Source organism: Pseudoliparis swirei, chromosome 5 (assembly GCF_029220125.1).
Source record: "Pseudoliparis swirei isolate HS2019 ecotype Mariana Trench chromosome 5, NWPU_hadal_v1, whole genome shotgun sequence".
In the NCBI taxonomy this organism is placed as follows: Eukaryota; Metazoa; Chordata; class Actinopteri; order Perciformes; family Liparidae; genus Pseudoliparis; species Pseudoliparis swirei.
The window spans coordinates 11113064-11137768 of record NC_079392.1 but is presented as its reverse complement, the minus strand read 5'-3'; the positions used below and the strand labels follow the sequence as shown (position 1 = coordinate 11137768).

The window sequence follows — 24705 nt, the reverse complement described above, 5'->3', positions numbered from 1 at the left end:
TAATGTCAAACAGTTTTTTATTTGAAAGGACAAATTTATATACACACACATTTAAAAAAGATATATTTTAAGTCTGTTCAGTGTGGGGGACGTCTACAGTAGCACGCCTCCTGGAGCTACCCCGGTCTGCTGCCAGGTTGAACCACCGAATGGCGTGCTTAAGAACCTGGTCGTCAGTGGACGCATGTGTTGAGTGATTCTTTCTGACAGCATCTGTAATCACACAAGCAGATACAAAATCACATGAATACTCAGTGCAACATAAATCAGACATGCAGTCTAAAATCTAGTGGCTGTCTGGCACTTAAAGTGTGCTATGCTAAATATAGTCAAGTCAAGTCAAGTCTTTTATTGTCAGATACACAGAAGAAACTGTTCTCCAGTCTCTGTGTGCGAGACCGGATGATACGGTACCGCCTTCCAGAAGGCAGCGGGGTGAACAGGCTGAAGGCTGGATGATGGCAGTCCTTTAGGATCCTGCCAGTCTTCCTGAGGCATCGTGTGCGGTATGTGTCCTGCAGGGCTGGGAGCTCCCTACCGATGATGAACTCCGCAGTCCTGACCACACTGCGTAGGGCCTTGCGGTCCTTGGCTGTGCAGCTCCCACACTGTGATGCACCCAGTCAGGATGCTTTCTATTGTGCATCTGTAGAAATTGGTGAGGATGACTGAATCCATGCCAAACTTCTTCAGTCTCCTCAGGAAGAAGAGGCGCTTCTGGGCCGCTTTGACCACCTTGTCTGTGTGAGCAGACCAGGTGAGGTCGTTGCTGATGTTGACCCCGAGGAACCTGAAGCAGCTGACCATCTCCACTCCATAGAGCTAATATATCATATAACTATTATGTAAAGGTATAGTTGAGTAACATTCACCTAAATAGAGAATAAAGTTGCAATTCAAACATTTTATTTAGAAACATGGTTATTCGTAAGTTTGAACACAAAGACCTCCGGGTGAAATCAAATTGTTTTCATTATATATGAGTTACTTACGCAGGAGCAAAGTCTTGGACGTCATTAGATTGAAAGATTTTTTTCCATGAATCCCTTTCCAATTTATGGACTTGCCAACATCATCAGTGAACATGCGTGCGAGGATGTTCCATGTTGCACGTTTTACATCATGTCCTCCGATTGTTCCCAGGGAGGAAATCTAAAATGGATAGAAAAAGTACTATTAATATTTGATATTGTTTAAAAAAACATTACCATCAAACAGGGTATTATCTAGTGTTAATGACATACAATAGATTTTAATGAGCTTTGCGTGAGATTCTTAACCCTTGTGTTGCCTTAGGGTCATTTTGACCCGAATCAATATTACACCCTCCCCCCGCCTTAGGATTAATTTGACCCCATTCAATGTTTAATGTCGGTGTTCTTTCGGTAGTCAGCAAACAAACATAAAGTGCCTCACACTTAAACTTGGAAAACAATATTAATTCTAATAATTTTCTGGAGGTTTTAATTGCTGGCGTCAAATTGAACCCAAAGGGTAAAATATGTTAGTAAATATAAAGGTAACAGGAGGGTGAAACATTGAATCGGGTCAAAATGACCCTAAGGCAACACAAGGGTTAAAAAAACAACAACTCACCACTCTCCTTCATTATAGCGTTGGCTGGATCTTTGAGCTGTTGCTCGTAAAAAAGGGAAAAAGGTAACGATTAAGAGATTTTACATCAAATATGGAAACATCAAGTGTTATACAACTCCATTAATCCAATCGTAATGATCATATTCACTTGGATTCAATGTGACAGTGTGTATTGCATGTCTCGTATCCAATTTACCATCGTTAACATTGTAAAAAGTGAAATGATTAAAAAGGTTCAATTTGAATCCCATAGCCGTTTGAGTTGTTGCTCACCACAGCAGGCAATGGTGTCTGAACCACACCTCACACCTCGCCCCTCGCCAGGTTGGTGTGTACCCTGCATGGCTTGTTCGCTGTCCTGCTGGTGATGAAGTCTGTGGAGGAGATGGGACAATAGTTGGAGGAGGGGCAACTGTCCCGCTAGTAGATTCTTAAAACAAAACAAAAACTCACCACACTCTTCTTCATTAAAGCGTTGGCTGGATCTTTGAGCTGTTGCTCAAACATGTCCACTTCCTCCATTGTGGTCAACGGAAACGGGTCTCTCCACTCCACTTCTTGACCAGACATTTGTGTCACGCTGGGGCGAACAAAGCTGTCAATTTTGGAAGTTAATTGATGGACCTGCTGTGTTAATTGATGGACCTGCTGTGTAAGCGTCTCCAGCATGGCCATCATTTGAACTTGAGCAGCTATAAAAAAAAACATTAGAATAGCATTTAAAAAAGGATGAGATTTTACATCAAATATGGAAACATCAAGTGTTATACAACTCCATTAATCCAATCGTAATGATCATATTCACTTGGATTCAATGTGACAGTGTGTATTGCATGTCTCGTATCCAATTTACCATCGTTAACATTGTAAAAAGTGAAATGATTAAAAAGATTCAATTTGAATCCCATAGCTGTTTGAGTTGTTGCTCACCACAGCAGGCAATGGTGTCTGAACCACACCTCGCCCCTCGCCAGGTTGGTGTGTACCCTGCATGGCTTGTTCGCTGTCCTGCTGGTGATGAAGTCCGTGGTGGAGGAGGGGCAATAGGTGGAGGAGGGGCAATAGTTGGAGGAGGGGCAACTGTCCTGCTAGTGGTTGGACCCTTTTTTTTTTTTGGGGTGGCGATTTTCAGTCTCGCTGTCTGCATCCGAGTCCCCAAAGAAATGGCTAGAAATGGAGTTAGGAAAAAAATGTATTATTTGTCATACTATAACATTGAATGACAGACACTTTATTTTATGAAGGTAAAAGAGTTCTAAAGAATACAATTTATACACATTTACTCACACAGGCATTGGCTTTCTCCTTTTAGGAATTGCCTCCTCTTCTGAATGGAGATCAGATGTGTCACAGGACATATATTTTGTTAACCATCGCCTTGCCACCAAGTAATCATCTAAAAATTAAGTCAAAACACAATGAAAAAGTACAGAATTATGACCAGAACAATGTGATTAAAATGTTGTTTCCCCACCCCATATGTAACATAAGGTAAATGTTTTTATGTATTTGTTTAAACTGCTAATTATTAGAATATTAATATAATTAGCATACCGCATGATCTAATTATTCTGACATAATGTGTCTGCCAGTCAGGTTGAGGTTCTTGGCGCCGGACCGCCTTGTCCACCCTTTCATCCCTCGGGTAATCTGGCCAAACGCAGCCACCACCACTGTACCAGCTTTGTGGCACGACTGCTACTGTTTTGCTGTCCAAGAATTCAATCAGATGGAACATCCTGAATTACAGAGGAAAGAAACAAACAGTGTCATCAGTCACAGAAATATAACTCTGTTCCAAGAACTTCTGAAAACAATTTAGCAACTAGAAAACAATTTAGCAACTTTGATAAAAACACTACGCTATACATTAAGATAGTATTTTAATGGATTAAAACAAATCTGGTCATTTTAAAGTTAAACAGGTTATACAATTCCCTCTCAAATGTGTCTTTAAGTTGCTGTGAAAACTTCCCTCCAAAAAGACATGCTTACCTGAATTGTAGAGATCGATCCTGATGAACACTTCTGTAAAACTGAGGATGACATTTCAAATTGTAAATTATGTGTTGAGAACTCAATACATACGAATTAAATAAAACAGGTTTGTGCTGGCCATCTTTATTAGCTTGTGAGCTAGCGCTCCTCGTTATTAGCTCGTGGCTAGCGCTCCTCGTTATTAGCTCGAGCTAGCGCTCCTCGTTATTACCTTGCCCAGCTTCAATCGCACCCTTGGGTTGGAGCTTAAGTATACTAAGTATACTTAAGCTCCAACCCAAGAACCACTGAAAATTCAGCGCTAGCTGCAGAAGATAGCTCACCCTAACCCTAACCGAGATAGTTCGAAAAATAGCCATAATTCGACAGTAGCAACACAATTCAACACTTACCTAAGTAATATGTCTGGCGCGAAGAGCTGCAGGTTTGAAAATTCCAGTTTGGAAAGTCGAGCCGCAGAAGTCAGAGGAGCAACGATTTAGAACAACCGCCGCTGTGTGAACCGGATGCAGATGCGGGTGGATCCGGTTCACATGACCAAACCGAGTGCGGCAGTAGGGCGGATCTAGCGACCTGGCGACCTGAGGGCGGATCTAGCGACCTGAGGGCGGATCCGCCCCGGAATCAGCTGCTATCTGGGTCGCAGCTCTGTGGGGCGTTCAGGCGTCTTGAGCTCATTATTTTAGTTTCACACCGTGCATCTTTACAGTTTTAGTTCACCCTTACTGCTGTTGCCACAATGTTTTACCCCAGCGGGCCACTGACATAAACAGATTGAACGCTTCTTGCACCAATTAGCACCAAATGGTAGACGGACCAAATTAGCAACTAGCTGATAAGACAGTTATATCCCTCAAGGGTTGGTGGAGACCAAACCAGAGCTAAAAGCAGCGTGAATATTGGACCTACATTTGTGAGTTGGCCATGAACACAACTTCAAATAAATGCAAACTGTTTGCCAACACGCAATATCAACTTTATACGGTGCTGTTTACAGATTGTTCAGCTGCTCCGAAGTGACTGAAGAATGTGTCACAAAAGTCAAGATGCCAATAAATGGCAGTAATTATAATAATTTGGTGTCGCGTTTCAGTTGCTTAGATGCAGCAGAAAGAGTTCTCCATGGAGCACTTGAAGGAAAGCCCTGATGTGCCAGAAGCAGAAATGCTCGAGCCAAGTGCAATATTACTATTAAAAAATAATAGTTATTTTTCTGGCTTCAATTTATCATTCCTGACATCCAGGCACCAATCAGATCGGTCACAATGCATAAATCTTAAACTCTTCATGACGCAGACAGCATTTAGAGTATTGATCCTTGTAGGGTGGTCAGCGAGGCTCGGGGAGTCGTCTTGCTCGATGGGATGCCGGGCAGTGGGAGTGTGGGTCGATTCAGGTGGAACTCTTGGTGGCAGCGCTCCAGAAATACTGCGCTGCCCTCCGGTCCACTTCCACCTGGAAGCATCTGCACGGATTGCCCAGTCAAGCAAGCGCAGAGTCAGTGATCCGCACTTCATTCGACATCGACCGGTTTCCATGACAGCGGAGGGGACATCATCATTTACAGAGATGGAGCCAAACGGCGACAACCGCAGTCAAGACATAAAGACGTTTTGACGTTAGCTGTTAAAATGTGTTGTATTTATCTGGGTACATTCACTCGTGTTTTGGATGTGTTGTAACTGTTTCACTTGAGATCCAAACGGACTGCACTTAATATGGACCGGCAGTGATTGGGTCTTGTGTGCCGAAAAGCAGGTGGCGTTTTGAAGAACTGCATTTAAAATGGTACCTGAACGCATCCTGTGTCGACACAGAGTTATATTCTTGCTCAAATATATGCGATCCCCTAGATAGACCTTCATTCCCCTAGCCCTCTCCAGGTTTTTTTCGATTTTGATTATTTGCTTAATTATCTAAATTAATTGACACATCTTTTTGAATTCATTGTATTTGTCATTGTCAAGCAAAAATGAAGATTTAAATGTATTATTTGGGAGATTGTGTTCCTGAATGTGTCTGACCAAGGCCCTGACTGAAATGTATACACTGTAAATGCTGAAAGAGAGAACGTTCCCTGTATTTCTCCTTGTGTGTTATCGGACACGCCTGACAGCCTCTCACACGCGTCGGAACGCCGTGCTAATCACGATTGCATCTTTAGGAAAAAGTGACACAAAACAAGAAAGATTTGCCAGTACATTTTTAATACATCGCTCATTTTCTCTGAAGGTATTAAGCACCAACTTGATAACATTTCTGTCCAAGGAATACATCATTTAGAAGATGAAAGATGAAGGCTCTGGAGTCAGTTCGGATGCCCCGAGGTAAGTCACTTCCTAGTTGTTTGTCTTCAATGGGGTGAGAAAAAATACAGATATTATTATGCTTTACTGAGAACAAAGAAGCTGTCAGATGATGTTGAAGCTGATCTACTCGATGCAACGCTGGTCTTTATCGTTGGTGACATGTCAGATTGGATCATGTTGATTTCACTCAGTCTCGTTAGAGCACATTGTTACACAAACGGGGCATTTCTGTCCTCGGTTGCCATTTGTTTGAGCCAGGGTTTGACATTGTTTAAATGTTATTGTATTTTAAGCTTCAGCTACATGCAGAAATAGATTTTCCACTCAGAGAAATCAAACAACAACAACAACAAACCACGATAAGGGCTCTCGTATTCTCACAGGGACACAGTGGCAGGCACTAACCTTTATCTCAAGATATTCACATCCCTGTCCGTCACTGAACAGAAGGCCATCAAATCTAATCAATAAAAGCGGTTGATCACAAACACATTCCATATTGGAAATAACTCAACACATGTGAATAAGTGAATAATTTGATATTGTGGACTGTTTGCGTTTTATATGTTCAGTCAGTTGTACACATATTGACTTTCTCGCTGAGAGTTAGATGAGAAGATCAATGAATTTATGCCTGAGCGCTAAATATGATGCTCCAGCAGCCGGAGAGTTTAGCTTCGTAGAAATCAAAGCTCTCAGCTTGTTATGTCATTTGTTTAATTAAAGTGTTATGTTCTTAACTCTTTCTGGGCTGGCAATTAAAAAGAGTGTGTCTATTAGCTTAAGCTTTTGTTGGCTGTAGCCTCATAGTTAGCACATAGATATGAGTTATATCATTCTCATCTAACTTACTGCAAATACCAAATAAGGGTAGTCTTAAAAATGTCAAACTCTTCTTTTTAAATGTGAGTTTCAACTATTATTAACACGTGTAGGCAAACAATGCGACAACACTAAGTGCTCATCTCTGTTATTATTATATTTATTTTTGAAACCAGGACTTCAGATTAGCTTTTCATACTGGTTGCACTGGTGCACTAGCACATGTTTTAGCAGCATCCAATTTAATTTTGTTGTCAGTTCCACAAAGTTTCACAAACTCCCACTTTCGAGGCCTTTGCGACCCGGCATGTTAGACCTGCAGCCGCAAGCAGAAGCCAAGCTCCTCTCTCACTTCAGCGCATCTCTGTTTTCATCCACTGATGAAGAGGAAATGTGCTCTCCGTGCTGTAGTCTTTAAATGCTTTGTGTTTTTAGCGACAACGGAAATCAATTTAGAATGCGGCCCTTCTTTCCGCACCAAAGGACGAGAGTGCACTCCACTGAAATCTCAATGGTGCGGCCCGACCGCCCAGGTGAATTAGCTGGTCTGGCAGTAGGAGGGTCGGGTTGTACTTGAATGAGCCTTTTCTTCTTCTTTATTATTAAGTATGCAAACTCCCCCTAAGCTAAATGCACACAGCAACACATTATCCTATAACAGCCATGTAGACGTAGCTCACGTACAGTATCAGCAGATCTTCACATGCAGTATATAAATAACTGCAGTGACTGAGTCAAATCTGGAAAAAGTGGTTGTTCAGAGTAAAAACCCAACAACCACCAACACTCATCTGCAGAAGGAAGCTGGTCCGATAAATTGCTTTCCAGATGGATGACATGTATAGTGCCCAGCTACCACACAAGATTGCTCACTAGAACGCAGTGATTAATAACCCCGCAACTTCGAGCCAGTTTCCGAGTGCTCACCAGATCAAATATGTACCGCTCTTTTCTTTTTTACATACCTCATGTATTCTGTTTAGCAAGCATATGAGTCGAGACCCATTACGCCGGAGAGTCACTTTGTGTCCATTAGTTTACTCCATGCATACATCACCAGAAATTAAATTGCAAAGAGTTACACATGAGGCAACGATGCAGTTCTTTTAAAAAAAAAAAAGACAACTTTGTCAGGGCAATCAGGAAGCAACGACCTAAAACCCATTGCAGTTTTATGATTGCTCATGGTCCATCAAATGCTAAGCATACTTTGGTCTTTATTATTTATTTGGTATGGTTTCCAAATTAGGTTGTTTCTATAGCGTTCATACATACATGGTTCACTTTATTCACCTTCGGGGCTCTGATTTAGAAGTAAATTAATCTCATTTAAAATCCCATTATAATTACACAAAAAACTGAAAAATACAGTTTTAACCATATTTAATAAAGTAAAGCGTGTGTTTTGTTCTGTATGTGTAATATTTTGTTTCTTTCTGCACTGTTGAACAAGCGGTATTAATCATATGTAAGAAACACTATTCTATAGTACCACTACATGTCAGACTTTCTAACCAGATCTTCTCCTGAACAAAAGCTGTAGTAAATACATCACTTTTGGGGGCGACAGCAAATATAGAGTGTCAAAAATATCGAATTTAGAGTGTCAAAAATAGCAAATGCAATACATTTGCGCGAATGCAATCAATAACATTCTGTGATAGATAACAACATTTGTGTATGAATTTGTCAACATTAACAATAAACCTATTCGCAAAAATCAGTACGGAGGAAAATGGTGGCAGATCCATCAAATGGCTCTCGACAAAAACCCACTTGACCCACGACGGGTGCATGAAAGCAAAGTGGACGTGTCAGACAACAAAAGCCCCCCAACGGCTGCTGCAGGTGACACTCATACCTGCAAACTCATGAATAAATCTAAATAATAATAACAAACATTTTAAGAAAAAAAGGTTGTCTGAATAATTCAGTGATGGGGCCCTAATAATAGTAATAACAACTTTACATTGTCATAATATATAATATGGTTAAAGTCAGTCTGTTCCATGACTCTGTTCCATGAGCGTGTTCCATAAGCCTTCTCCATGAGACTGTTCCATAACTCTGTTCCATGAACCTGTTCCATGAGGCTGTTCTGTGACTCTGTTCCATGAGCCTGTTCCATGAGCCTGTTCCATGCGCCTGTTCCATGCGCCTGTTCCATGCGCCTCCAAAGATGAATAAATATTGTGAATCCATAAGCTTTTCTCCAGTGCTATAGCATAGTTCAAGTTTTTATTTGTTCCCTAACTAAAGACATCACCATCAAATGTCTGCATGGGGTGGATGTAGCTCAGTGGGGTAAGAGGGCCGTCCTGCAACCGCAAGGTTGTAGGTTCGATCCCCGCTCTCCCCATTAGTTGCAAGTCGAAGTGTCCTTGAGCAAGGCACTGAACCCCCAGTTGCTTCCCAGGTGCATCACTGCAGCCCACTGCTCTTTAATAACCAAGGATGGGTTAAATGCAGAGAACTAATTTCCCCTTGGGGATTAATAAGTGTATATTTATTTGTTATGCTATCGGGCTTTACTGAACAGGGGAAACATTATATCTGCTGACATCAGCATGTTAGCGTTGTGAGCGTGCCAGGATACTAAAGACATTCACAGATCTTTGATGGTGTCATATCATGAAATCCCTGTCATGAAAAGTGTTCGTTTATTTAAAACGCTTTTTATGACTCCTCCATCTGTCCTTTTTCAAATAATAGAGTAAAGAAAATTGCAATCACTTTCAAGTAAACCAGATTGCTCCATCAGACAAGAAGAAAAACATTTTGCAATCACTATCTGCTCAAAAAATCTATAATATTTTGCAAAGAAATCGCATATTGGGGCTGCAATTAACCTGTTTTGCACTGAATATATTTTCAAGATAATAACAATAAAGTTAAACCTGTGAAAAACTAAACAGGTTCAAATATTTGGCAATTAAGAGTTACTGCATATTTTTTCAAAACAACAATAACGTGCAAACAAAATGGGGTTTTCATTGTCAATGTTTAGCTTTTGTTTTGAAGGGCAACAGCAGAAAAGCCAAGAATCTTGGCCGTCGGGCATGCGCAACGTAACCTGTTTAGGGCCTAGGTAAACATCTACATGAAGGTACAGGCATTTCACCATGCATTTCTTAATGACTTCATTTTATGTCCGTGTACTTTGTACTTTGTACGTATGTGAAGTTCCAATGAAAGGTATTTCTGCATTTCCCTCTACGCCCCACCTGTAGTACCACTGCGCCCCACAGTTTGAGAACCACTGCGATGCGTAGATTCTGCATTTCATTGAAAGAAGAGCAAAAAACGTCATCACGTTGACTCACCAACCTTTACACCATCATTGTGTGTACTTACATAGCTTTTTATAGCCTAACTTTAGCTTTAAACTTCTGGCGATTGCGTTGGCACACTGAGGCAAAAACAACTTCCAGGTGTATACATTCGATATTAATTCGCCATTTTATAAAACCTGAAATAGACTACAGGTAAGTGGTGTGGGCAAAAATGTTGCAGGATAGATTGTGTGAAATAGTGTTTTTTTTATTGCCCTTCAGATAATAACAATAAAAGACAGTTTTGAAAAGCTTTTTGAAGCTGGTGTAATTCCCTCCAGTGATGCTACCAAATTCTTCAAAGCAGCAAAGGCCGCCCGCTGAGGGCTACAGAGTCCGCTGCACGGCCCCCTGCTGTCCCACGCTCGGCTTGTGTACTCCAGGCAGAGAGACAAGGCTCCCATGTGGACGACGTGCTGCACTTCAACAGTGAGTCACTCTCCTTTTCACCCCGCACCCAGCAGCTGCGTTGATGAGGTATAAAAGACGACCCTCTGGGGTATTGAATAGACCCATGTCTGTTTTTGACAATGTTTTTTGTGGGGATCGGGAAAGGATTACCTGCTCCCATTCCAAGAGCTAAGAGACTAGCACAGGATTGCAGACGACGTCCTGGACTAGCAGATGCTGCAAGACCCAGAAATGTCTGACGACGTGTGGAAGAGGTGCCATGGTAAGGGTGGACCGAGGAAGAGGAGTTCCACCGCATGGAAGCTACGGGCGGACTTCCGTGGAGCGGAAGAGCTGTGTTACAGGTCATCTTCAGCTCCCAGGAAGGTGTGCACTCTTTGTGCTGTGCTTGCTGTACCGGGAGCGGCCGTTCTCATTCATCCGCCTCGACAAATCTGACACCAGGAAACGACTCGCTCCAGAAGAAACCTTGTCATCCGTCACGTGCATTATTAAATGTGTGGGCATTGAACGCTGCTGCGACAAATATGAACCCCCTTGCGTAGGTAGCAACAAGGCCAACAGCGTATAATAGACAGAGCACTCAAAATGGACCTTGTGTTATAATCAGCAGCGGACCGGATTCAAAACCGACCCAGGGCCCTTTGTGCACTTCCTCATCATTTCCCTCCTTTCATGTCTATCTTCAGCTGTAGTTTCATAAAAATCTATTAAAAAGACATACGTGGGCACTCAGTCTGTTTGTGAAACCTACCGAGTATTTTATTGCTTGTCATTATTTTTCTTGTGGTTTGGAAACACGGAAAAGGCTGGATATATTGTAGAACCCATGGTCTCAAGATTGTTATTATATCACTGCGGCACAACTTCTTCATAGGTATTCATGATCAGCTCCTGCATCACGTGTGCGTGTTTGTGATGCTGGTGTTTTTTCCAGCATGTGGGGGTTTAAACAAAAGAAAAGTGTTGTATTAGTCAGTTAATTGATTAGCGTGGGCCCTTCCTCTGCTTTCTTTAAGAACAATGGTCCTCTCATCCCTCATTGTGGGTGCTACATAATCACTTTTGGTATCTGAATCATGCACAATGTATCCAACAGTGTAAAGTGTCATCATATGTCTTGTGTCCTTCTGTACACATGGCATCTGTTGCACCTGTCCATTCTGGAGAGGGATCCTCCTCTGTTGCTCTCCTGAAGGTTTCTTCCCTTTTTTCCCTGTGAAAGGGTTGTTTGGGAGTTTTTCCTGATCCGATGTGAGGTTCTGGGACAGGGATGTCTATGTGTACAGATTCTAAAGCCCTCTGAGGCAAATTTGTAATTTGTGAGAATGGGCTATACAAAATAAATAGAATTTAATCGAATTGAATCATATGTGTTGCGTTATGTGGTGAGGTGCGGCTCGTGTGCGATCCAGCCATTTAGTCACCAACATCTTACCAAAGATGGCAACCGTGCACAAACTACAAAGGTGCTCGAATAAATGATTCACGATGATGATGGCTGTAAAGTAGATGTAACGAATAACACGAGTATCACAACTTTAAAAAAAATGTAATTAGGAGGAAATGTATAGGCTACTGTGCCCCAAACAAGGTGTTCTCTACGTGATGTTTCTGTCTGGATCGAGAGTCCTGAAACACCGAAGCATTCAGCAGATCTAAACCTGATATATCAGCCAAAGATGCAATGAGATATCCACAGCTGAGAGAAGACAATGGGGAAGCTGTAACCTTATTTCCAGACCGCCATGATGAAATCCTGCAGACTGATGTGCCAATCCCTCCAAAACCCTCAGATGAGCCTCTATTATTGACAGAAGGGAGTTTAATCTCCTCTCCAGGTGGAAAACACTCCACTCCCGCTGCCCTAGGATTCACCTCTCCGCTACTAAGTGAAATAAAATGTTTTCCATTTGAAGAAAAGCTCTTAACAGATCTGCTATTAACCATTGTAGTAAAAATGTGGAAAGTTATTAAAGTTATTACAAACGTGACTCTCCGCTTTTAGTCGTGTTTCCTTTGGGCATGAATTTCCATTTCCTGTTATTATGTATTACAAGAATAGGCTGAGTGGAATGATAACAGCATTTGCTGCAAAAGGGCACTTTTAACTGGATGTACCTCTTTGGCACAAACCAAATGAAACCGTAAATGAAAATAATGTCCAGGAAGAAGTACGCAGAAATAAAAACAATGTAAGTGCAGACAAACCAATTTCTGATTCACAGCTTTTCTTGTAAATTGAAAGAAGTCTTTTTTTCTTTTTTCACGGAAATACTGTTCTTCCACATGTTGTTTTCACAAAGTCCATAAATAGATGCCGCATTTTGACAAAATATCGCACTTTTTGCAGTTGTTGCAAATGTTTTTCAAACCCCCCAAAAAAGACAAAACAATAAAAGTATTATGAAAACAATTAAAAGAGACTGGAAATGTTGTAATTTTTTTTATTAAAACATTGTGAGAGTGCAGTAATACGACGAGATGTCCCAAATTCAATCAAGGTGCAGCAGAGAAATAAATCAAAAGGCTCCAAAGAACAGATGTGTATTCACGTTCAGTGATTGCAATTGCAGCGAGCGCTTGTAGTTTACTTGTGATCAGAGAATAAATCTACCAGAACGAGAGAAGTTGTTGGCGGAATTCTTCCGAAGTCTCCACCAGGCATCCAATTTGTTACACGCTTCCAACGATGGCTTCTGAAGGTTTATTCCCTTTTTTCCATGTGAAAAGATTTTTTCCTATTTTCGGGGAGTTTTTCCTGATCCGATGTGACGTTCTGGGACAGGGATGTTGTATGCGTACAGATTGTAAAGCCCTCTAAGGCAAATTCGTAATTTGGGATATTGGGCTATATCAAATAAACTGAATTGATTATACCAGCTCGCTGCCTCCTAAAGATTTAAGGCACTTACCGGATTGATATGCTCAAAGATCAGAGTTGTATTTCAGCCCTTAACGTTTGCCCCATTTTCAGCTAATATTGTTAAAGTCTGAATATATTTGGGTATCCATGTGACAACCAGTACCAGTCTGAGGAAATGACAAACAAACATCACTTTATTTTAGAGGAACCAACATTAAATTACGTATTGCAGTTAAAACACCTGTAATACTATCGACACTCAGTAGTTCCACCAACACAAGGCTTCCAGACTAAGGGTCTCATTAACAACCATTGAGTACGCACACTAATTGTCCTGAGAAAGGTGTTTGCTGCTTCCCACGCAAAAAGTTGTGATCTTGAAACACTAACTTGATGGGAGAATGAGCGCAGCCGTTCGGGAACTCGGACTCCTGTATGTGCACGTTGGGGAGACGTGGACAATTTTAGATAAAGAGGCTGAGGTGCTGAATTGAAGCCAAATTGTGGTAATTAAATGTGAGAGGCACCGCAATCACACATATAATTTCACTTCAACACCGCATGCTACTTATCATGACCATTGTAGCCAGTGGTATTATTTTTGCTCACGCTATATGAGCCATCAATTCAATTCAGTTTAATTCAATTCAGTTTATTTGTATAGCCCAATTTCACAAATTACAAATTTGTCTCTGAGTGCTTTACAATCTGTACACATAGACATCCCTGCCCCAAAACCTCACATCGGATCAGGAAAAACTCCCAAATAACCCTTCAGGGGGAAAAAAAAGGGAAGAAACCTTCAGGAGAGCAACAGAGGAGGATCCCTCTCCAGGATGGACAGATGCAATAGATGTAATGTGTACAGAGGGACAGATTTAGAGTTAAAATACATTCAATGAATATGACAGAGTGTATGAATAGTTCATAGTAGGCATATTCCACGATGGAGACCTCCACGATCCATCAGGCAGATGGCGGTGGGGAGGAGGAGGGGGCGGAGTCTCAACAGTGGGCGGAGTCTCAACAGGACAGTGGCGTAGTCAGGAGCAGGAATTCCACGACCCAGACCTCGATGATCCATCAGGCAGATAGGATCTATGCCGTCTCATAGGGTCCGATGACCCCATGAGACGTGAAGTCAAGGACTCCGGGGAGAAAGCAGAGTTAGTAACGTGTGATTGAGAGATGAAAATTCATCCCTAAGGAGAGAAAAAAGAGGAGATAGGTGCTCAGTGCATCCTAAACGTCCCCCGGCAGCTATAAGCCTATAGCAGCATATCAAGGGGCTGGACCAGGTGAACCTGATTCAGCCTAACTATAAGCTCTGTCAAAGAGGAAGGTCTTAAGTCTACTCTTAAACGAGGTGACTGTGTCTGCCTCCCGGACTGAAATTGGAAGCTGGTTCCATAAAAGAGGAGCTTGATAACTAAAGGCTCTGGCTCCCATTCTACTTTTAAGACTCTAGGAACTACAAGTAGTCCCGCATTTAGTGAGCGTAGCTCTCTAGTGGGCAATATGGTACTACAAGCTCCTTAAGATATGATGGAGCATCACCAATCAAGGCTTTGTACGTTAAGAGAAGAATTTAAAAAGTGATTCTTGATTTTACTGGGAGCCAGTGCAGAGCAGCTAGTGCAGGAGTGATGTGATCTCTTTTCTTAGTTTTAGTAAGAACACGAGCTGCAGCATTCTGGATCAACTGGAGGGACCTAAGAGATTTATTAGAGCAGCCTGATAATAAGGAGTTGCAGTAATCCAGTCTCGAAGTAACGAACACGTGAACCAATTTTTCTGCATCTTTTTGAGACAAGATGTGCCTGATTTTTGAAATATTACGTAGATGAAAGAATGCAGTCCTTGAGATTTGCTTTACGTGGGAGTTAAAGGACAAGTCCCGATCAAAGATAACGCCAAGATTCTTTACAGTGGTGTTGGATGCCAGGGCAATGCCGTCTACAGAAACCACATCACCAGGTAATTGATCTCTGAGGTGCTCAGGGCCGATTAAAATTACTTCGGTTTTGTCTGAGTTTAACATCAAGAAGTTGCAGGTCATCCATGTTTTTATGTCTTTAAGACATGCTTGAATTCTATCACTATTCCATAAGGACCTTTTAATTATGAAGGATACAAGCCAACTCAAGTATCTAGTCAGAGTCTGCTCAATATTTCTCAACTTCACATTCTCCAACCCCGGAGCACAGAGATGTTCACCTATCAAACTTGTATTTTTCAAATCATATTCTTGGGTGTGGGGCACGGCCATTTTGAAAATGTTATCAGTCTGTTTGCTGACCACACATAAATGGCCTATGCTAATGGTTAATTCGGAGCAACCGAGTGTTCAGGGACCACCTCAACCACAAGCGCCTCAATTTCTGTGTCAGAAAAATGTCCTTTTCTTGGCCTTCCTCTCGGAGGTTGCCGTTATTTACCGGAAAGGATCGTCGATCAGCACGATCAAGGCATCAACATTCACGAGGTGCTTTTCATTGATGATCAAAGGTCTTTGCAAGGATTTTTAAAAACATAATTTTTCAATGTTCACAGTTGGAGGCCTACGTACACAAACAACATTTAGAGTGAACCCCATGCACTGTGTTATAAATGAAAAAACCCCGGCAGCTTGTCAGAGTGACCATTGAAGGACATTCCACCGGCCAAAACAGTCACTCCCTCAACCTTCCCTCGTATCGTACGACAGCCCTCAGATGACGGAGGGCTGCATATGGTGGACTCGATGGAGACAGATATAACAGATATGGGTCGCACGGCAAAATGAGGTGGCCAAAGATGGAAGAAATGGTCGCGGGTGGAGTGGATCGGGGTCAGGCAAGTCAGACAGGGGCAGAGTAAGCTTTAGAGATAAGAGAAGAAATTGCATCTGAAGTTATAAGTGAGATTTTCTGAGTTATCATGGATATCATATTGGTTTTCCAGGTCAGAAACAGGTTTGAACTCGAATTTGTGTTTCATTTATTTTCAGCGATAACAGATAGAACAATGAATAATAATAGTATATAGTTACTTATAGCAAGGGTTATACAGAAGCCAGAACATCAAATAGGAACATATTTTGTCCATGTTACACCTTTATTAGAAGTAACAGCAAATGAAGGGAGAACAAGAAGTGATTGACATGCAATAAAGGTCACTGGTCAGTTTTAAAGCAGGGACTGCTGGTCGGTGACTTAAAGGTCTCGGCCACCAGGAAAACCGTAAGAGGCCAAGAGTTTAGTCGGATAACATAAAACACTTTGTTTGATGGTCTGGCGGAAAGTGAAACATCGGTAATCCTTCATTGCACAAGAAAACTGTGTGTGTGAACATCGATGGAAAGGTTCAAGGTCGAAGTTAAACCAGGAAGTTGGTCTGGGAACTGATTCATTTTTACAACGGACGGTTTGAGTAATGACTTTCCTGAGTGTTTCTTGCTCCCTCAAAATGTGTCTCAGCAAAAAAACTACAAGAATAAGGATCAGGTTTCATAATCCTATGACTAGACAAGGACATTGATCTTGGAGGAATCCAATGAAACACAGGATCACATCTTATCACATTTATAAAATGATTGCTTACTACATTATCTCTGTGCGTGTGTGGTGTACGGTTTAGGCTCGAAAACAATCGTGAAAATAGCAAATAAACTGTGGTTAAAATATGTGAGGCTTCTAAGACACTTCCTGACACAAAGGTTAGGTAAGGATCGTAATGTAGATAACGAGCACACTACTTCCAGTATGGACGTTATTCGTAGAGATACTGGTCAACTTAGCCTAAGTGGTGGAAGATCATCACATGCTCATTTGAGTCCTTCTCAGTACACGCACAGTTTAGTCCATTCAGTCTTTCCAGATCATTTGAAAATTGGCAGCATACAAACCCGACATTGACATTCAAACAGCCATTTGCTAATCGATGAACAGATGATTTGAAGTAATGACCTACGTCTGCATAGCCGGCTTATGTGTGACATGTCACTGTGATCATGGAAGCATAAGAGACGGCACTCTAGCTCGCTTTGGTAAAACACTTGCTGTCTGCGGCGTGCTCGCCACAGCGGTGTCTGTCAGCGGTGAATCATGTGCAGGACGTGACCCGGGCATCTCCGTACACCGTGCGAGAGCCTCGTCGAAAAAAGCCGTCCATCAAACACCTAGGGCCTGCTGTCTGGCACTAAACGTGGCTCCCTGAGGCGGCCATTGTCCACGGTTTACTGTCTGCGGGGACTCACATGGAGATAAAGTACGAAGTCGTCCTATTGTAGTGGCGATGTGACGTGTCACTTTAACGGATGTCCCTCGATGAATCTTACCTGATCTCCTTTGAAGAGAATTGAGTGTCACACTTCGTCGACATGGGTGACATTGTCCTTTTAGCGACGCGGCAGGTCAAATCTAAAAGTCAATGTGTAGATTTCTAAGACAGTACAAAGGCACTGCTCCTGCTTGATCTCATCATTTCAATGGCCTCCACAGCCGGTGTAGTAGAGGAAGACTTTCGCACAAACCTCAGTGAGAATCCCTCCCCCCCCCCCAAAATAATTGTCAGTCTCAAGCTCTCCACCAAACCGAAATTCCCTGAAAAAGTACCACCTGTCAAAACAGTCAATCTGCCTCTTAGGGGTGTGTGAGGGAAGAAGGTGAGAGAAAATTCCTTCGACATTCACTTTAGCTCATGCCAGTGACAGGGAGTTAGTTTCGCTTTGTGGTTGCACAGCTGTTCACCATGGAGGCCAGATACTAAACCCGTGGTTCTCAAACTTCTTTTGTCGCGCCCCACTTCAGGGGAAGAAAAATGTTCGTACCCCACCGCCCCAACAAAATTGTAACTAAATGGTCTATACTGAATTTGTTATTGAAATAACAACTTTTTGTGTCTCCTCACACACTAAATGTATCTCAAAAACAATATCATGCAACTGTTGTAAAACGAAATTTGTGTAGATATTTGTGACATCAAGTTGTATCAGTATTATTTCATATTCACTCAGATTCTCAAAGGAATCAATATTCTTGATCGAGTCGCCTGACCCACATCTCCAGCTTCAGTGAAACCTGATCTGGTCTGCAGCTGAGGAAGCTGCTGCTCGCTGCCTTGAAGATGAAGATTAAATTCATTCAGCTTTCCAAATATGTCACTGAGATAGGCCAATCTCATCTCTTATCATAGAATGAATACATTTGACTCCAAAAAGTAAATTAAATATAAAATAAATGATAAACTGAGTCCATCTCCTCTTTACAGATTCATATCTGTATGGATAATATGTGTACAATTTGTATTGTATTGTACGGTCCAAAATGACACATGTTATCATATGACAGATGTTTCGTGTTTATGAACTCAAAGACTCGACAACTTGTATCCTCGTGAGAGCCACCGAGCTCCATGTGAAACAGCTGAAGGCTCCCGTCTCCTCAGAGTGAAAACAGTGGTGCTTTCAGGGACCTTGTTTTCATGAAATGTACCACGCTGATAGCATCGGTCAAAACCTTGTGTAGTTCACGTTATATCTAGCGCTTCTGACAGTGTGTCCATTGTACATTTAAAGAGAACCACTTTGTCAGCCCCTACAAGAACTTCCTTTCCCCTGCCATGGTCTGCGCACCATCTGTGCAGAAAGCCACACAACTCTCCCGTCTCAGCCCGGGTTCTGTCAGGTAACTGTCCACAAGCTTAAAGAACTCATCAGCTGATGCCACTTTTACAAAGTGATTTGCCTGCATGCGGTATTCACCAAGTTTCCTCTGAAAGAATTCCCGTGTCTTATTTTCGTGAGTGAGGTGTAATGTCTCCAAGTGTCTTTTCATACTGTCTGCTGAGTGTTCAGACATGAAACTCAGACTGGTCTCTCCTCATCTGCATCGCCTGCGGTTGATTTTATTTTCCCTCCTGCCAAATGTCTCTCTGTTGTGCACACTACTGAGCTACACACTACTGAGCTACACACTACTGCAGAGCTGCCAACTTTTCGAAAAACCTTGGAGTGAGAATTTGTCAGGGGTGACTAAAATGTTGCCGCGCACGCAGCCACGCACGTTGGTGGCTCAAATATCAGGAAATTTGAATTAATGTGGCATTGTACCCATGTTGTACCCATGTTGTACCCTGCATTCTGGCCTGGCAAAGGTCTTTTACGAGGCATCTTTGCTACCTTAAATAATTAAAATGTTTTTTAATAACTCTACTCTCATTTACAAAAACATGACTAATTCTATTGCACAAATGTCCTGTCTTTATGTTACATTCTTTATAATACATCTTACTTGTTCAAAGAGCTGTTTGGAAATTTTTTGAGAGGGTGCTTTTCCTAGGCCTGCAATTAAAAAGATAAATGCTATGTGGGCAGCCTTAACAAACAATGCTCTGATGTTTTGAGCATGCAGGATACCAAGAGGTTAACAAGGTGCTCTCCTGCTGCTCCTTATGACAGCTGAGTTTACATCACCACACAAAATCACACGCAAAAACACAACGCATTATTTCAAGATTTAAAGTTTAAGAGAGTGAGAACTTAATTGAACCACATGTCATTAACAGGGCTCTTAAGTTTTGGAGACAGGCAAGAGTGACATCTCTATCCAGGATACTTTATTTTCATTGGTTGCTGGATGAAATCTTACCCAGATACAACACCCACATAGCAAACTGACTCCGTTCCAGATCCGCCCCAAATCCGCCATAGACTCCGGGAAGGCTCCGCAAAACGGGTCCGGATCGTGACTAAATGCACACCGCGCCCGGATCCGGAACAGATGCGCGCTGCGTAATATTGGCGGATACGGGGCGGATCCGCCCCGTATCCGCCAATATTACGCAGATATTCATAAAATATTGACCCTTCCATAAAGCGGCTCATTTGGCCCAGATCAAGCTAACAAATATGCATCAATGCAACAACAACAAAATGAAAACGTAAATAATGTCAAACAGTTTTTTATTTGAAAGGACAAATTTATATACACACACATTTAAAAAAGATATATTTTAAGTCTGTTCAGTGTGGGGGACGTCTACAGTAGCACGCCTCCTGGAGCTAGGCCGGTCTGCTGCCAGGTTGAACCACCGAATGGCGTGCTTAAGAACCTGGTCGTCAGTGGACGCATGTGTTGAGTGATTCTTTCTGACAGCATCTGTAATCACACAAGCAGATACAAAATCACATGAATACTCAGTGCAACATAAATCAGACATGCAGTCTAAAATCTAGTGGCTGTCTGGCACTTAAAGTGTGCTATGCTAAATATAGTCAAGTCAAGTCAAGTCTTTTATTGTCAGATACACAGAAGAAACTGTTCTCCAGTCTCTGTGTGCGAGACCAGATGATACGGTACCGCCTTCCAGAAGGCAGCGGGGTGAACAGGCTGAAGGCTGGATGATGGCAGTCCTTTAGGATCCTGCCAGTCTTCCTGAGGCATCGTGTGCGGTACGTGTCCTGCAGGGCTGGGAGCTCCCTACCGATGATGAACTCCGCAGTCCTGACCACACTGCGAAGGGCCTTGCGGTCCTTGGCTGTGCAGCTCCCACACTGTGATGCACCCAGTCAGGATGCTTTCTATTGTGCATCTGTAGAAATTGGTGAGGATGACTGAATCCATGCCAAACTTCTTCAGTCTCCTCAGGAAGAAGAGGCGCTTGGGCGCTTTGACCACCTTGTCTGTGTGAGCAGACCAGGTGAGGTCGTTGCTGATGTTGACCCCGAGGAACCTGAAGCAGCTGACCATCTCCACTCCATAGAGCTAATATATCATATAACTATTATGTAAAGGTATAGTTGAGTAACATTCACCTAAATAGAGAATAAAGTTGCAATTCAAACATTTTATTTAGAAACATGGTTATTCGTAAGTTTGAACACAAAGACCTCCGGGTGAAATCAAATTGTTTTCATTATATATGAGTTACTTACGCGGAGCAAAGTCTTGGACGTCATTAGATTGAAAGATTTTTTCCATGAATCCCTTTCCAATTTATGGACTTGCCAACATCATCAGTGAACATGCGTGCGAGGATGTTCCACGTTGCACGTTTTACATCATGTCCTCCGATTGTTCCCAGGGAGGAAATCTAAAATGGATAGAAAAAGTACTATTAATATTTGATATTGTTTAAAAAAACATTACCATCAAACAGGGTATTATCTAGTGTTAATGACATACAATAGATTTTAATGAGCTTTGCGTGAGATTCTTAACCCTTGTGTTGCCTTAGGGTCATTTTGACCCGAATCAATATTACACCCTCCCCCCGCCTTAGGATTAATTTGACCCCATTCAATGTTTAATGTCGGTGTTCTTTCGGTAGTCAACAAACAAACATAAAGTGCCTCACACTTAAACTTGGAAAACAATATTAATTCTAATAATTTTCTGGAGGTTTTAATTGCTGGCGTCAAATTGAACCCAAAGGGTAAAATATGTTAGTAAATATAAAGGTAACAGGAGGGTGAAACATTGAATCGGGTCAAAATGACCCTAAGGCAACACAAGGGTTAAAAAAACAACAACTCACCACTCTCCTTCATTATAGCGTTGGCTGGATCTTTGAGCTGTTGCTCGTAAAAAAGGGAAAAAGGTAACGATTAAGAGATTTTACATCAAATATGGAAACATCAAGTGTTATACAACTCCATTAATCCAATCGTAATGATCATATTCACTTGGATTCAATGTGACAGTGTGTATTGCATGTCTCGTATCCAATTTACCATCGTTAACATTGTAAAAAGTGAAATGATTAAAAAGGTTCAATTTGAATCCCATAGCCGTTTGAGTTGTTGCTCACCACAGCAGGCAATGGTGTCTGAACCACACCTCACACCTCGCCCCTCGCCAGGTTGGTGTGTACCCTGCATGGCTTGTTCGCTGTCCTGCTGGTGATGAAGTCTGTGGAGGAGATGGGACAATAGTTGGAGGAGGGGCAACTGTCCCGCTAGTAGATTCTTAAAACAAAACAAAAACTCACCACACTCTTCTTCATTAAAGCGTTGGCTGGATCTTTGAGCTGTTGCTCAAACATGTCCACTTCCTCCATTGTGGTCAACGGCAACGAGACTCTCCACTCCACTTCTTGACCAGACATTTGTGTCACGCTGGGAACAAAGCTGTCAATTTTGGAAGTTAATTGATGGACCTGCTGTGTTAATTGATGGACCTGCTGTGTAAGCGTCTCCAGCATGGCCATCATTTGAACTTGAGCAGCTATAAAAAAAAACATTAGAATAGCATTTAAAAAAGGATGAGATTTTACATCAAATATGGAAACATCAAGTGTTATACAACTCCATTAATCCAATCGTAATGATCATATTCACTTGGATTCAATGTGACAGTGTGTATTGCATGTCTCGTATCCAATTTACCATCGTTAACATTGTAAAAAGTGAAATGATTAAAAAGATTCAATTTGAATCCCATAGCTGTTTGAGTTGTTGCTCACCACAGCAGGCAATGGTGTCTGAACCACACCTCGCCCCTCGCCAGGTTGGTGTGTACCCTGCATGGCTTGTTCGCTGTCCTGCTGGTGATGAAGTCCGTGGTGGAGGAGGGGCAATAGTTGGAGGAGGGGCAACTGTCCTGCTAGTGGTTGGACCCTTTTTTTTTTTTGGGGTGGCGATTTTCAGTCTCGCTGTCTGCATCCGAGTCCCCAAAGAAATGGCTAGAAATGGAGTTAGGAAAAAATGTATTATTTGTCATACTATAACATTGAATGACAGACACTTTATTTTATGAAGGTAAAAGAGTTCTAAAGAATACAATTTATACACATTTACTCACACAGGCATTGGCTTTCTCCTTTTAGGAATTGCCTCCTCTTCTGAATGGAGATCAGATGTCACAGGACATATATTTTGTTAACCATCGCCTTGCCACCAAGTAATCATCTAAAAATTAAGTCAAAACACAATGAAAAAGTACAGAATTATGACCAGAACAATGTGATTAAAATGTTGTTTCCCCACCCCATATGTAACATAAGGTAAATGTTTTTATGTATTTGTTTAAACTGCTAATTATTAGAATATTAATATAATTAGCATACCGCATGATCTAATTATTCTGACATAATGTGTCTGCCAGTCAGGTTGAGGTTCTTCGGCACTTCGGACCGCCTTGTCCACCCTTTCATCCCTCGGGTAATCTGGCAACGCAGCCACCACCACTGTACCAGCTTTGTGGCACGACTGCTACTGTTTTGCTGTCCAAGAATTCAATCAGATGGAACATCCTGAATTACAGAGGAAAGAAACAACCAGTGTCATCAGTCACAGAAATATAACTCTGTTCCAAGAACTTCTGAAAACAATTTAGCAACTAGAAAACAATTTAGCAACTTTGATAAAAACACTACGCTATACATTAAGATAGTATTTTAATGGATTAAAACAAATCTGGTCATTTTAAAGTTAAACAGGTTATACAATTCCTCAAATGTGTCTTTAAGTTGCTGTGAAAACTTCCTCCAAAAGACATGCTTACCTGAATTGTAGAGATCGATCCTGATGAACACTTCTGTAAAACTGAGGATGACATTTCAAATTGTAAATTATGTGTTGAGAACTCAATACATACGAATTAAATAAAACAGGTTTGTGCTGGCCATCTTTATTGGCTGCGAGCTTAGCTAGCGCCTCGTTATTAGCTCGTAAGCTAGCGCTTCTCCTCGTTATTAGCTCGTAAGCTAGCGCCTCGTTATTACCTGCCCAGCTTCAATCGCACAGATTTCTAGTTGGAGCTTAAGTATACTAAGTATACTTAAGCTCCAACCCAAGGCCACTGAAAATTCAGCTAGCTGCAAAGATAACTCACCTAACTAACGAGATAGTTCGAAAAATAGCCATAATTCGACAGTAGCAACACAATTCAACACTTACCTAAGTAATATGTCTGGCGCGAAGAGCTGCAGGTTTGAAAATTCCAGTTTGGAAAGTCGAGCCGCAGAAGTCAGAGGAGCAACGATTTAGAACAACCGCCGCTGTGTGAACCGGATGCAGATGCGGGTGGATCCGGTTCACATGACCAAACCGAGTGCGGCAGTAGGGCGGATCTAGCGACCTGCGGGCGGATCTAGCGACCTGGCGACCTGAGGGCGGATCTAGCGACCTGAGGGCGGATCCGCCCCGGAATCAGCTGCTATCTGGGAGATACGTTTTTTTCTGATTGGCTATTGTGTAGCCCATTTCTTTTTTTGGCTGATAAGTGGCTCCTCAGAACTCCAGGGGAGCGCTTGATTCCTCCACGGTGAGGGCAACGCGGCCAGCTCATGTTTGCGTGCTGCGGCACATTAAAACATTAAATAGCCGAGAGTTTTTCAGCGTGAGAAATACGATGTGTGGCGGAGTGCGTGACGAAGACCGAAATGTGTG

At 42.0% G+C, this 24705-nt stretch overlaps 3 long non-coding RNA genes across 8 annotated transcripts; all 3 read right to left on the bottom strand.

Annotated features, from left to right (window-relative positions):
* On the bottom strand, positions 1-24461 carry LOC130193721 (uncharacterized). Of its 6 annotated transcripts, none has more exons than XR_008831697.1 (13): positions 24214-24458; positions 23819-23859; positions 23382-23567; positions 23117-23223; positions 22779-22997; positions 22305-22540; positions 22125-22225; positions 2050-2288; positions 1870-1970; positions 1597-1633; positions 993-1152; positions 539-872; positions 1-213 (listed from the first exon to the last, which is right to left on the bottom strand). It is a non-coding gene; the product is annotated as an uncharacterized LOC130193721 (long non-coding RNA). The 6 variants fall into 6 exon arrangements; XR_008831698.1 differs by having other exon boundaries at positions 23117-23156; XR_008831700.1 differs by having other exon boundaries at positions 23382-23537.
* LOC130193722 (uncharacterized) lies at positions 3216-4221 on the bottom strand. Its single transcript, XR_008831703.1, has 3 exons — positions 3987-4221; positions 3592-3632; positions 3216-3335 (listed from the first exon to the last, which is right to left on the bottom strand). It is a non-coding gene; the product is annotated as an uncharacterized LOC130193722 (long non-coding RNA).
* LOC130193723 (uncharacterized) lies at positions 20261-22113 on the bottom strand. Its single transcript, XR_008831704.1, has 2 exons — positions 21852-22113; positions 20261-21407 (listed from the first exon to the last, which is right to left on the bottom strand). It is a non-coding gene; the product is annotated as an uncharacterized LOC130193723 (long non-coding RNA).
* Positions 24462-24705: the final 244 nt, after the last annotated feature.